The 12,405-nt window shown below is 44.9% G+C and overlaps 1 protein-coding gene across 1 annotated transcript in view; it reads left to right on the forward strand.

Annotated features, from left to right (window-relative positions):
- Positions 1-7,406: 7,406 nt before the first annotated feature.
- The window catches only part of LOC126355093 (chymotrypsinogen 2-like), a 417,116-nt gene continuing 412,117 nt past the window's right edge, over positions 7,407-12,405 (forward strand). Inside the window, exon 1 of the mRNA XM_050005289.1 lies at positions 7,407-7,612. The gene's annotated coding sequence lies outside the window, so the exon portion shown is untranslated. The remainder of the gene's footprint in view (positions 7,613-12,405) is intronic.

Genomic DNA, 12,405 nt, shown 5'->3' on the forward strand with positions numbered 1-12,405 from the left:
ATGAGCTGGTAAGCTCTCTCTCTCTCTCTCTCTCTCTCTCTCTCTCTCTCTCTGTCTCTCTTTGGGCTGTCAGTGAAAATATTGCGTCTGCCCATTTGAAAACAACATCACATAATCCCTCAAAAAGGAGTGTTGCCCAACTGAACTCTGGCTTCTACGATCGAGGTTTTCTTAATTTGTACTTTCTAGTAGGATGTGATCTGGTGTACGTTTCGTTCCAGAATTGCAGCTGGGTTACTCAGTTACTTTAATTCTATGCAAGTAACAACAAGGCTATAATGCTCACTATCAGGAAAACCATTCCCAGGTACCTATTTCAACATGTTGACAACACCCTATTCATTTGCACCAATTCTGCCTTTTTATTTAACCCAGCACCACAACTAAAGCGATCATTATCTATATATACTGGGCCCTTACGTGACTCATTTCCGCCAGTGCTAATACTGCTGCTCTTCTCATGGCTACAGCTCCTTCCTAATGGTAGAAGTCAGTTTATGACTCACTTGGCACTTCCGGAGACACATATTAAAAGTTCCTCGGTCCAACATCTCTCGTTAACTCAAGTCCAGACACCCAATTTCGTGCTTGTAGTCTATATCCCAAACCATGAAATCATCACCGAGATCTGTCCTTCCAGTCCATTATTCTCCTACGACGAATATGCCAGCCAGGCCATTTGCGTAGCTGTTCAGCTGCGTTCCCGCCCTTCCCCCCCCCCCCCCCCCCCCCACCACACACACACACCCTACCTACATCCGATCTATCAGCTCACTCCCCACATGCATCTGACCTATGATGTCTACTCATGTCCCGCAATTTTACCCAACCATCAATTCTACAAAGTTCCCTATTGAACCTGCAACAACATGAAGGTGGCATACAGGAAACGTCAAAGCGACATAAAGTGTTCTGCATGCTTTGATGTGCGAATAATTCGCATTTTAGCGCAGCTGCATGTAACAAGTAGGAACAATACTGTACATAAAGGCTGTACATCCCGCTGTTGATTTCTCATTGAGAAATCACGTCCGTGTATTCACATTAGGGTGTTGTGCGTCATCTCTACATAAACAGGTGCCTAGGATTTTAATAACAATAACAAATATTTTAGCATAAACCGTACAAATTTGTTTACATTCCTGGTTACAAGAGTAATGCTGCTTTTTTTCCGGGGGGGGGGGGGGGGGGGGGAGTGGAAGAGTTGCCATGACCTTGGAACCACATGTACCTTCAAGATGTTATAATTCTAATGTTAGCAGTGAAGTAATACCAAGAGCCTCCACGATACGTACCTCCATGGATATGATGTAATCAGTACGTCTGCATTTTATCCCAATAAAATGTATAATTATATTGTTTCCTCTTGCATTATAGAGGGGGGGGGGGGTTGTGAATTCGTATGTACTATAAAAATGGATGTTCGTATGTATGTATATATGTATTTTCCGCATCTCCTCCTAAAACATGGGACCGACTTCAGCCAGACTCAGTAGGCGTATCAGTTACTGTCTGGAAAGAATCGTTGTGGGGCAAACCTTTACAAAACTTTTTGTCGGTGACAACACACACAAAACGTCTTGACTTATTACTTCTTTACTACTAACTGTATTCGCATCACATTTCACAGGCAGCAACTGCATCTTCCGCCGAATGTATCCAAAGAAATGTATCATTGTCCGTTATTGAGGAGATATGACGTCAAATACTGAGATGCTTGAAAAACTGCAGCATCAAACATGACGATTTTAACTAATCATTGCTTTGCTACTAATTCTATACACATTGCACAGACGGTAGCCTCATATACCACAATAAGCTGCTGCTAAATTATATCATTATACGCAACATAGTTCAGGAGACATCATAAACATTGAACTGCATGAAAATGAAACTGCTTGGTGAAATCCGCTAGAAATACAGGTGAAACATGTGTACAAATAGATGTGAAATGTGTGAGATATATTCGACATGAGCGTACGCGTACACGTCCATGGGTAGAAGCTCATAATCAACTCATGGAGCGATTTCAGCCAAATTTGGTACACATATTAATTACGATCTTGAAAGAAATACTATAGGGGTAAGAACCACAAGCCTCCTATTGCGCCGGACGGTGTGGCCGAGCGGTTCTAGGCGCTTCAGTCTGGAATCGCGCGACCACTACGGTCGCAGGTTCGAATCCTGCCTCGGGCATGGATGTGTGTGATGTCCTTAGATTAGTTAGGTTTAAGTAGTTCTAAGTTCTACGGGACTGATGAGCTCAGATGTTAAGTCCTATAGTGCTCAGAGCCATTTGAACCATTTGAACCTCCTATTGCGATGGGAGTGATAACGCGTAGATAGAAGTGAGGAAGAAGAGGAAGAGGTGGACAGACAGAGAGGGGAAATAGGAGACGGACGCACATAGGAGGGAGGAGTAGATGGACAGAGAGAGGAGCAGGGAAAGATGGTCAGAAGACAGGGACAACGAAATGAAGGTCGCAGCTCACAAGTTAGTGTGATGTGCAAGGTGGGTTAATGACGGCACATCGGCACCAAATTTCTCCACAAATCTGACCAACAGCACCGTGGACGTGTCACCAGGTGGGAAGGTCGTCACAGCCCTTCTTATTAACATTTGAACCCTTCTTATATGCCTCCGTGGCGGGATGAGAACCGTAGCTCCTGGCATTGAAATCACGCGGTTTTCTTATGAAGGGCCGAGGAAAATGTTCCAGCCACACCGACGCTCAGAATCGGCACGAAGCCACTACCTGCGTCCTCGATCGGTCACTCGGGGGCTGGGACTGCTCGACTTCCAGTGGAGGTGCACGGCACTACGTATACACCGAACAGCGACGCTGCAGACCCATCATCCGAACGGAACGAGGGCGGCCATATTAGATCGATACCTACCACAATCACTAAGAGCTCCACTTTCGGTAGCGGGCATCCCCTTCAAGATGTCCAACGTCAGGGAATTTTATCTCGCCCGCAGTTATGTCTTGGAGGCGGCTACAGATCGGAATACGTCGGCTGTCCACCAGCGCACAAGCTGGAAATACGGATGCCAACGGTCGTCTGGAAGCAGGTATGGGCTAATATTAACAACCCATTCCTGCCGTCGGACATCAGTTCGTTGTGGTACCGCGTCGTCAATGACACCTTTCCGACTAAGCAGCGACCAGCAGACATTCGCCTCAGCAGACGAACGAGTGCAGCCAGTGTGGAGCTGCTGCCACCAGAGACCACCGTGTAGCGAGCCGCAAGTGTGAGAGTAGTGCCGAGTGATGGTGGGGCTTCTCAATCAGACTGCACCTTCCAGTGTGACACTAATGTGGATTATCCTTCCTGACTTTAAACTGCACCCAAAAACAAAGTGCAACACCGTGATCTGGCTACTTGGACACGCTGCCTACGCCATTTTTTAGTTACAACTCAGTGACGCCGTGCAGTACATGGCCTACCTGAGGGAATCTCATCAACGATTGCACCGTTCACCACAGTACTGCGAACATTTTGCCAACAGTTTATCAGTTGCGTTATTGTACGGATATCAGAGGACGCTACACTTACAGTGAATACTTTCGCTAGAAGTATCCCTTCTGTTTCTCTTTCCTCATTTGTGTTTTCCATTTTGTATTAGTGTCTAACTCGATGCACTTATTTAGATTTTGTTTACATTTCACAATACATCCTGACTTTTTTTAGAATTGTTAAAAAAAGCTTTCTGTAAATAACCTGTCACACATGTCAGTTGTATTTATTTCTGTTCTTAAAGGATTTCGGTTATGTGAAATATTAGCCAGTTATTCGCAATTACATTTTTCTGTACATGTATTGTTGTAATGATGTTATTTTCATAAATAAATGAAAAAAAGAAAAAAGAAAAATGCGCGTAACTTAGGCACATAATTTTTGGTAATCGGGATGGCGTGCGCGCTGTCCCGGTACTTATATATTTATATAAGTAGGCACAGGCATAAAGGGCCTCCATGAAACCACCCCTTTCTCTTGAGCGTTGATTCTTACACATTTCGCAATCGAAATCGACAGGTCGCAGTGCAACGAGCAACAATAAAACGTTCTTCACAACCTTTGACACTGGTGACATCCTCGGGCGTTTCAAACCTTCTCTAAGGGCATTGCATAGCTGCATCCTCATCGGACGGAATCGCACCTGTTTAGAGCGCAGCGCGACCGCAGTTTTTGCTCTCGTGTACAGGTTGGAACCACTACAGCCCTTTCAAAACCACTTGAACGTGATGTGGTGCAGCGAAGAGTTCTTACGCTTTTTTGGTCGCTGCTATTTATATCTGACTGTGGTGTGATCACGGGGCGATGCGTCATTGACACATGGGTGAATTAAACAGCAAATGGTCCTTCTAAGGCTGCCCACTTCGGCCAAATCCTCGGTGTTCCCCGCCAATCTAAGTTGAGAATATTGTAAGTGTGTATATGTACAGATAGGTCCCACGACGAAGTCCTAGGTGCTTGCAGACCAGTAACCCTTGCGACTCTCTCCGATTGTGGATGACGGATGACTTACTATCAGTGCCACCCCCTCGCCCCTTGGGATCAAGCCACAAGCGAACACGAAGTAGGAGGAATGAAAAGACATAAGCACCTCTTGCTACTTCGGATCACGTTCAAATGGTGTTGAACAGTCGCTAATGACTCCATCCTGTGCACGAGCATTTAATCAGCAATTCCTTTGCGACGTCTAGGTTACTGTCGTCGCTGGCGGCGCAGTGTACCTGTGTATCGGAGCCTAAAAGCAATTGATATTGGCCTGGCTGGGCAGTTCAATAAACAGCAATTAATTGGAGGTCTCAATGTGATTCGTGGACTGCGGCTTAATTTCACTTGTGATGTGCAAGCAGTGTTTGGAGGTAGTACATGGTTTACCTTGGCTGTTGTTTGGGGTAATCATGCAGACTATGGTGCCAATATTATTGCTGGGAAGACTTGGAGTATTGCTGAGACTACAGGGCTGTTGGCTAAACAGCCTTATGTTACTCTTGTCCCTAGTATGCCATTTATTTTGTCTACGAGGGAGAAGAAGAAATTAAATGCTGATGAGTACTTGGTTATATGGGCCAAAGTCGGAAATGGCTCCAAAGGGGCGCGATCACATTCAGTGGGGATGTCCGTAGAGAAGGGCTGAAAAAGTACGAGGGTGTGAGCAGTGCCAAAGGATGTCAAGGACTTTATCCTGTTGCTCATCTCAAACTGACGTTTTCGACTGCGAATCGTGTAGGAATCAACGCCCCGGGGAAAGAGTTGGTTTCCGTGTCATTCGGAGCGGCGATGTGTCCTTCGGACAGCCATAAAAAAGCAGCGTGATTTCAACGCTGTGATTCGTGGTTCTAACCTTCATGGCATAGACGATAAATGGAGGGGTTAAATATGGGTAAAGAAGACTGTGACGACCTTATCGTCGTGTGACACATCGACGGCGGCGTTGGACAGAATTGTGGTGAAGTCTGGCGATATTTTTATATCATTAACCCACCATACTAACACGAATTCCTACAGACGAATGGAAAAACTAGTATAGGCAATACTGACATTACGACTTATCTTAGAAGAAACACTAAGGAAAGGCAAACCTACGTTTCTGGCATTTGTAGACTTAGAGAAGGCTTTTGACAATCTTGACTGGAATACTCTCTTTCGAATTCTAAAGATGGCAGTGGTAAAATACAGGGAGCGAAAGGCTATTTACAATTTGTACAGAAACCAGATGGCTGTTATAAGAGTCGAAGGGCATGAAAGGGAAGCAGCGGTTGGGAAGGGAGTGAGATAGGATTGTAGCCTCTCCCCGATGTTATTCAATCTCTATATTGAGCAGGCAGTAAAGGAAACAAAAGAAAAAATTCGGAGTAGGTATTAAAATCCATGGAGAAGAAATAAAAACTTTAAGGTTCGCTGATGACATTGTAATTCTGTCAGAGACAGCAAAGGATTTGGAAGAGCAATTGAACGGAATGGATAATTTCTTGAAAGGAGGATATAAGATGAACATCAACAAAAGCAAAACGAGGATAATGGAATGTAGTCGAATTAAGTCGAGTGATGCTGAGTGAATTAGATTAGGAAATGAGACACTTAAAGTAGTAAAGGAGTTTTGTTATTTGGGGAGCAAAATAACTGATGATGGTCGAAGTAGACAGGATATAAAATGTAGAGAGGCAATGGCAAGGAAAGCGTTTCTGAAGAACGGGTATAGATTTAAGTGTCAGGAAGTCGTTTCTGAAGGTATATGTATGGAGTGTTGCCATGTATAGAAGTGAAACATGGACGATAAATAGTTTGGACAAGGAGAGAATAGAAGGTTTTGAAATGTGGTGCTACAGAAGAATGCTGAAGATTAGATGGGTAGATCACATAACGAATGAGGAGGTACTGAATAGGATGCGGCAGAAGGGGAGTTTGTGGCACAACTTGACTAGAAGAAGGGATCGGTTGGTAGGACATGTTCTGAGGCATCAAGAGATCACCAATTTAGCATTGGAGGGCAGTGTGGAGGGTAAAAATCGTAGAGGGAGACCAAGAGTTGAATACACTAAGCAGATTCAGAAGGATGTAGATTGTAGTAGGTACTGGGAGATGAAGAAGCTTGCACAGGATAGAGTAGCGTGGAGAGCTGCATCAAACCAGTCTCAGGACTGAAGATCACAACAAGAACAACAACAACCCACCTTACAATCACATCCTCGATTCAAAATGGTTCAAATGGCTCTAAGCACTATGGAACTTAACATTTGTGGTCATCAGTCCCCTAGAACTCAGAACTACTTAAACCTAACTAACCTAAGGACATCACACACATCCATGCCCGAGGCAGGATTCGATCCTGCGACCGTAGCAGTCACGCGGTTCCGGACTGAGCGCCTTAACAGCTAGACCACCGCGGCCGGCATCACCGATTCGTGTGTGTCTATCGACACCTTGCTGTTTGAAGCAGGGCGGCACGCTTTTGTACCGTTACGGAGGAAGATTGTATGCACTTCAAGCCAGTTTTCTAGTTTAAGCGTTGGAATGGATGGGAATTACGGGATTTTGAAAAAGCGATCGTTTAATTCTGTTGCGTAGTGTAGGTTCCCGGACAAGGTAGTAGGAAATAATAGAAAAGAGGGACAGTCATATAGTAAGGTAGCTTGCCCATTCAGGATCTGAAAGTGTAAGTTGCACAGTCACCGATGGGACACGTCAGTAGGGTATGGACTGGGGCCTCCTGTTTCCGGACAGAGGCCATGGGGCGTCAGCAGGCGGCCGCGGCCCTTTCGCCGGCTCTCGCCGCTGCTATTGCCGCCGCTGACGGTGCGTGCCCCGGCTAGGCTGCGGGCCGCTGTGCCGTGCCGTGGTGATGAGCGCGATGAAAGTCGCGGCGCGGCGCGGCGTGGGCCGGACAGCGAGAGTGGGGCACGGCTGGCGGCGGCTGCGGCTGCGGCGCCGCGCCGTCCGCCCACCGCTCAGTCGCTGCCTGCCTGCCGCACGCTGCCTGCGCCCAACAAACAGCCACTCCACTGTGCGTCCGCGACAGCAACCAGTGTCTTCGTCCCGCGGTGCCGCCCGACCGACGCCTCCTCCACTAGACTGCCGACCACTCGCGTCGCGTCGAGAGGTACGTCGCCGCGCTGCGCTGCTGCCTGTGGGTTTGCGACCTCGTCAGCAGTTGCATTTGGTTTTTGGGATGTTGTCGGCAGTGGACACATGAAGAGCGCGGACTATTGTTACAACTATTCCGTGTGTATCTGTAGTTCCGTCTCGTGTAAATGGGATCGTATTATGACTGGTCGAAAACTTTCAGAAAGTAGATACCAACTGACGTAATTTTATTTAATAATTTTATTTACCTACCAGTTTCGGTGCCTCACTGGCACTTCTAACGACGTTCTGAAAGGTCGACATCGACTGAGAAGTTTTTACAAGTCTACGGAAACCAGCTGGATATAGTAGTCCCTATAACAGCACTAACGACTAGATGACTTACGTAGTTTCGTGTTTTGACCAAGCGGTTCTAGGCGCTACAATCTGGAACCGCGAGAGCACTACGGTCGCAGGTTCGAATCCTGCCTCGGACATGGATGTGTGTGATGTCCTTAGGTTACTTAGGTTTAAGTACTTCTAAGTTCTACGGGACTGACGACCTCAGATGTTAAGTCCCACAGTGCTCAGAGCCGTTTGAACCATTTTTTTTTATAGTAGCCTGAAGATGGTGCTGATGAGAGACCGAAACGGGTAGCTAAATAAAATCGTTAAATAAAATTACATCTACTAGTGTCTATTCTCTTCCAGATTCCTTGTGCAGGTCTGTGAAGAGCTCGGTGTTCAAATGGCTCTGAGCACTATGGCACTTAACTTTTAAGGTCATCAGTCCCCTAGAACATAGAACTACTTAAACCTAACTAACCTAAGGGCACCAGACACATCCATGCCCGAGGCAGGATTCGAACCTGCGACCGTAGCGGTCGCGCGGCTCCAGACTGTAGTGCCTAGAACCGCTCGGCCACCAACGCTGGCACCTCGGTGTTGGACTTCAGCAGAAAGCGACTGGGTTGCAGACATAGTTTAACACTAGAAATGTGTAGTTGTGGGATCCCTATAATTCAAAATAATTTCAGTATATCAAAATGAGATTCTGGGACAATGATTAGTTATACCACTATATAAAGACCAGCCGTTGTTGAATGTTGTTAGCAGAAATTTCGAAAAGTACTAGAGTAATTTACTTCAAATTTTTACACGACTCTCTAATGAACTTTTGGACGGACATAGGCTGTTCATTTTCGATATACAGACAAATATGTAAGATATAAAGACGAACGTTGGACATAGACTCTTCCTTTTTAGCATATAATCTACAGGGTGTATCATAATTAATGGACAAAAAACATACAGTTGAAAGTACACGATACTAGGAGCAAAATAGTCTCAATAAACAAACGGTCGAAAAAGAGCTGCCGGCCGCGGTGGTCTCGCGGTTCTAGGCACGCAGTCCGGAACCGTGAGACTGCTACGGTCGCAGGTTCGAATCCTGCCTCGGGCATGGCTGTGTGTGATGTCCTTAGGTTAGTTAGGTTTAAGTAGTTCTAAGTTCTAGGGGACTGATGACCACAGCAGTTGAGTCCCATAGTGCTCAGAGCCATTTGAACCATTTGAAAAAGAGCTACTAGCAATTTTTCATCTTAGATACTGTGTAACAGTTCTCTTCTACTGCAAGTTCTTTGCTTTCCATATTTTAGGAACTGGTAGTATGGACAAAAATAAGAAAAAAATATCCAGCAAACATGTGCTCGAAAAAGCAAACATTAAAAATGGTTAAAATGGCTCTGAGCACTATGGGACTCAACATCTTAGGTCGTAAGTCCCCTAGAACTTAGAACTACTTAAACCTAACTAACCTAAGGACATCACACGCACCCATGCCCGAGGCAGGATTCGAACCTGCGACCGTAGCAGCCCCGCGGTTCCGGACTGCAGCGCCAGAACCGCACGGCCACCGCGGCCGGCATACATTAAAACTTACGAGCACTTGATCATTAGAACAGTTGTGTTTCGAAGTAGCAAAGAAGAACAAGTGCTCTTAGCTCTTCAGGAATTCATTTTAGAGCACATGTTTACTGGACTTTTTTTCTTGTTTTGGTCCATACTACTGGTTCCCAAAATATGGAAGGCAAAGAGCTTGCAGTAGAGGAGATTTGTTTCACATTATCGAAGATGAAAATTTGCTCGTAGCTCTTAAGGTATGCATTTTCGACCGTATGGTTAATGAGACTTTTCTGCTTGTAGTATCGTGTGCTTTCAACTGTATGCGTTTACGCCATTAATTATCATACACCTTGTATATCTAATATATAAGGGGGAACTTTGTTGTAAGTTCTTCACCCATTTCCTTCAAATTTTTACACAACGCCCTAACGAACATTTGGAAATATATAAGGAACGTTGTTAGCAAAAACCTTGGAAGCCCTTCATAGATTTACGTCAAATGTTTAGATGATGCTCTAATAAACATTCACGCGGACTTATTTTCTAACAATGTACAGGTTTCCTGTCAAAATTTACTGCGAGAAAGAAAAAAATTAGCAGTGCTATGAAAATATGTGGTTTCGTTTTATTGTACGCCGTCAGTTTAAATTACAGCAGTAGTTTGTGTGTGCCATTAGGGAAATTGTTTTACCAAATACGCTCTTTTCCTCGAAACACGATTTTAAATAAAAATTTATACAGAACAGTAACCTGTTTTAGTTTGTTCCTCGCAGAAAACAGAAAACAGGAAAGTTGGATCTACGGCTTATCGACCTAGACTGCTATTAAATCTGAGTCGTCCAAAACTTTGTAATTCTACGTGTTTGCTGATTAAAACTATCCGAGATACTGTCACTGAAGCTACTATTGTCACACATCCAGCAGCTGGAGAGGTCTCTCTCTCATACGCCGTATACCAATGATTCCAACCGCTTTATCCATTCATTTTCCCAGCCAAGGTTTCGGCGGCAATAACAATAAACACGAATCAAGGTGAGAGAGAGACGGGGGAGGAGGAGATCGACAGAGAAGGTTGGGGGAGGAAATGGAAAGATGCGTGAAGGAGGAGATGGACTGAGAGAGGGGGCAGGAGGGGGAGGAGCCTTAGAAAGGTGGTGAGGGGTGGAAGGAGAAAGAGCTGGACAAAGAGAAGGGCTACGAGGAGATAGACAATGAAGGACGAGGAGGAGGAAGAGGACAAAGAGGGGAGGCGAAGATTAAAATGCATGTCCAGTTCCCATTCATATTTAGCAATTGCACTGCATTGACCTGTTCGCTAATATTATTGTGTGGTCGACACCCTTCGGCTTTCTTATTTAGAGATGTTTGTTTAAAGGAAAGACATCGAGTGTTTCACAAGAAAGCGCAATAGGACCCTATGTTTTAGATACACACATTCGATTTATCAGACAAGGTCAGCACCTGTGTAAGATCGTTCGCTACCGATGATCTTGCGTACCCGAGGCGTATCGTAATGCACAGAAGGAAGACGGAAGACAGCTGGAATTAACAGCAGCAGCTCTGTTTACGTGTTGATTTCTTCTTCTTCTTCTTCTTCTTTCGTTTCTTCATCTTCCTTGCCCTTTTCCCTTGTTCTCATGGAGATGTACTTTTTATACTGTTTTTGGCAACGTTAGTGACAGGTGGTGGACGGACGTCCCTTTTCACAACAACAACAGCCCCTACCCACTCCCCCCCTCCATCCCCCCCCCCCCCCCAGGACGAAATCTGGATCTGCATATGGAGTAAATATCATGATTTCAAGTTTGGGAACTTTTCATAAATAACTGTGTAGCGTGTATCAGAGGCAGGAAGTGGGTGCCAGCACGGTATTCACCTAGGTGGATGTAGAAAACCGTCTTAAATTCATATCCAGGCTGCCCGGCTCAACAGCTCTGGTTAATCCGCGAGACGGATTCAATCTGGGGCAGGCTCGCTTCCCTGAACCCCAGAAATGGCACGTTAGTGAGCTCTGATACCCGGAAGGTTGCGTCTTTACATTTGATTTTATCTGAGGTAATATCTACACCAGAGAGAAAGAGTCCTGTAATAACTTATTACAAGATCATTGGAGAACCTGTTTAACACATTACAGTACAAATATTTAGTGTTTATACTAAGAAGCGATATGAAATTAGTCAATCACATAAAAGCAGTACTAGGGGCGGTGAATGACTTCCAGGAAAGGCTCTGAGAAATGCGCCGTGTGTGTAAAAGAAATGTCGTACAAGAGGCTTGTGCGACGAATTCTATAGTACCGTTCCAGAACTTGGGTCCTCATGAAGTGGCCACGACAACAGACATCGAACGAGTTCGGAGAAGAATAGCTAGGATCGTAACAGGTCGGAACAGACATACCAAAGTGATCGGTAAACTTAAATTGGAGAACCAGACTATCTGAGAATTATGATAATTATCATCGTATATCTCGTGCAGGGACTATGAAAGTAAGACAGATTAGGAGACATAGAGAGGCTCACAGATAGTATATTTTCTATCAGTCAGTTCACGAATGAAACACAAATAAAATCCACAATATTAGTACATTGTATCCTTTGCCACGCACTGTTCGGTGCCTTGTGGATCACGGTATATATTTACGTGTAGAAAACAATGTTAACAACATTTTAAGTACAGTGATACAGAGATCTGGAAAATGTGTTAAAAATGAGGCACAGCCTGTCGGCAGAGGTCTGTTTGGTGATGGAGGAGACGCATCATTGTAATAGAAAATTTGGCCTTACATTTTCCGTTTTCTTACTGTTGTGCGAAACTTCACATTAATCCTGTGTTAAATCATTTAACTCCCTTGCCAATAAAGAGCATCGTTCACTTGAAAAGGAGATGTGTATCTTTCTAGATGAAAAACGACATCGAGAATTAACG

This window comes from Schistocerca gregaria, chromosome 3 (genome assembly GCF_023897955.1).
Source record: "Schistocerca gregaria isolate iqSchGreg1 chromosome 3, iqSchGreg1.2, whole genome shotgun sequence".
NCBI lineage: Eukaryota > Metazoa > Arthropoda > Insecta > Orthoptera > Acrididae > Schistocerca > Schistocerca gregaria.